Genomic DNA, 2,500 nt, shown 5'->3' with positions numbered 1-2,500 from the left:
GAGACAACACGCGCCACCTACGGTGGCCGGCAGCTCCAACGCCAGCGCCACAGAAGGACAAAAGCCCCACTTGGGTGCCGAAGCGAACTCTCCCAGCACAGCGCACGCGCCAACACGTCCGCACAGCTGCGATACAATCCACCTGCGAGAACCGCAGAGGCGACCGAGCAGCAGACGGCGTCGCGGCGCCGAGCGCCGGGCGGCGGCGCATCCTCAGCGCACACAGTCCTCAATCGGACCAGCACACTGCAGATGTCCACCGCGCTTCGCACCGGGCCCGCGAGGACCTACTTTGGCCGCACGGCGCCGCGTGCAGGGTGCGCCGGCGCGCAGCTGCGCCGCCTGCCGCCTCCGTCGGCCGGCGCGCCTGCCACTGGCCGCCCCCACCAGCCGGCTGTAGCGCGTGCGCCCACGCACCGCGCGGCCAGCACGCCGGAAGGCCCCCCCTCACCGGCCGGGGACGGTCCCACCCAGCCACCGCCGCGTATCGCTTCACACCCACATGCCATTCACGTTCGTGGGCATGGTGGGTATCGCTGAAACAACCGGTTGGTAGCTCAACCGATCGTCGCCATCACTGATTCACCTCTAGCGAGAACAACCGCACCACAACGGTTTACCAGTTCTTCATTTGCGTAACGTCACCAGCAAACGTAGACGTCCATCGCCATTTGCAAATTCAACGATTGTTGCATGCCTGTGTCAGGTGTCACGACACACTATGTCTGCCCACATACACGCAACAACATGTGCACGCTTCGCGAACACGTGGAAGGTGGCCCCCGTACGTATGCGATGTCCATTGCGCGAACGACTGTCAACCGGCCTCTGTCGCATGTCGCAGATGTGGAACGCAGTGCACCATGCTATCACGGTGTGTGAGAAGAGACGACTACGTCTGACAACACGCGCCACTACATCAACAGACGGCTCATGCTGATCGCCATCCACGGCATACCATACTGCAATCCAGCTCTTATAGGGAGACGACACGTAGCTGAGTGCACAATATTTGGACCGTATGGTTCGCCGTTGTTGGCGCAGTCGTGGTACGGTCACACATGTACCACGATGTATCATTCAGTACATGAGGACCAATGTGCGGTACAGTGTGTGATTTGGACGTACAACATCAGCGGACAGTTGCCACAAGCCGTACCACAACGTAGGCTGTGCTTCGCCATGCGAATGCCAATGAACAACTGCGAAGGGCATTGAGCATGTACGTCCTGCCGCCATCCGCATTACAGTGTATAGCTGCAAGGTGTTTAACATGAAGCGATACTCTGGGGACCGGGCAGTGCGAGTAGCAAACTATATTGCGGGGGTTGCAGTTAGGCAACACTACACTAATTTAACGCGTCGTATGACAATTACAGAGCAGGTTAAGGCCCAACGTGTGTTGGGTTAAGGCCCAACGTGTGTTGGGTTAAGGCCCAACGTGTGTTGGGTTAAGGCCCAACGTGTGTTGGGTTAAGGCCCAACGTGTGTTGGGTTAAGGCCCAACGTGTGTTGGGTTAAGGCCCAACGTGTGTTGGGTTAAGGCCCAACGTGTGTTGGGTTAAGGCCCAACGTGTGTTGGGTTAAGGCCCAACGTGTGTTGGGTTAAGGCCCAACGTGTGTTGGGTTAAGGCCCAACGTGTGTTGGGTTAAGGCCCAACGTGTGTTGGGTTAAGGCCCAACGTGTGTTGGGTTAAGGCCCAACGTGTGTTGGGTTAAGGCCCAACGTGTGTTGGGTTAAGGCCCAACGTGTGTTGGGTTAAGGCCCAACGTGTGTTGGGTTAAGGCCCAACGTGTGTTGGGTTAAGGCGCAACATAGGTTAGGTTAAGGCGCAACATAGGTTAGGTTAAGGCGCAACATAGGTTAGGTTAAGGCGCAACATAGGTTAGGTTAAGGCGCAACATAGGTTAGGTTAAGGCGCAACATAGGTTAGGTTACGGCGCAACATAGGTTAGGTTAAGGCGCAACATAGGTTAGGTTAAGGCGCAACATAGGTTAGGTTACGGCGCAACATAGGTTAGGTTAAGGCGCAACATAGGTTAGGTTAAGGCGCAACATAGGTTAGGTTAAGGCGCAACATAGGTTAGGTTAAGGCGCAACATAGGTTAGGTTAAGGCGCAACATAGGTTAGGTTAAGGCGCAACATAGGTTAGGTTAAGGCGCAACATAGGTTAGGTTAAGGCGCAACATAGGTTAGGTTAAGGCGCAACATAGGTTAGGTTACGGCGCAACATAGGTTAGGTTAAGGCGCAACATAGGTTAGGTTAAGGCGCAACATAGGTTAGGTTAAGGCGCAACATAGGTTAGGTTATGGCGCAACATAGGTTAGGTTACGGCGCAACATAGGTTAGGTTACGGCGCAACATAGGTTAGGTTAAGGCGCAACATAGGTTAGGTTAAGGCGCAACATAGGTTAGGTTAAGGCGCAACATAGGTTAGGTTAAGGCGCAACATAGGTTAGGTTAAGGCGCAACATAGGTTAGGTTAAGGCGCAACATA

The sequence above is a fragment of the Schistocerca americana genome, unplaced genomic scaffold (assembly GCF_021461395.2).
Source record: "Schistocerca americana isolate TAMUIC-IGC-003095 unplaced genomic scaffold, iqSchAmer2.1 HiC_scaffold_886, whole genome shotgun sequence".
Taxonomy (NCBI): Eukaryota; Metazoa; Arthropoda; class Insecta; order Orthoptera; family Acrididae; genus Schistocerca; species Schistocerca americana.
The sequence above is the reverse complement of the archived record's forward strand: the minus strand, read 5'-3'. Positions refer to the sequence as shown.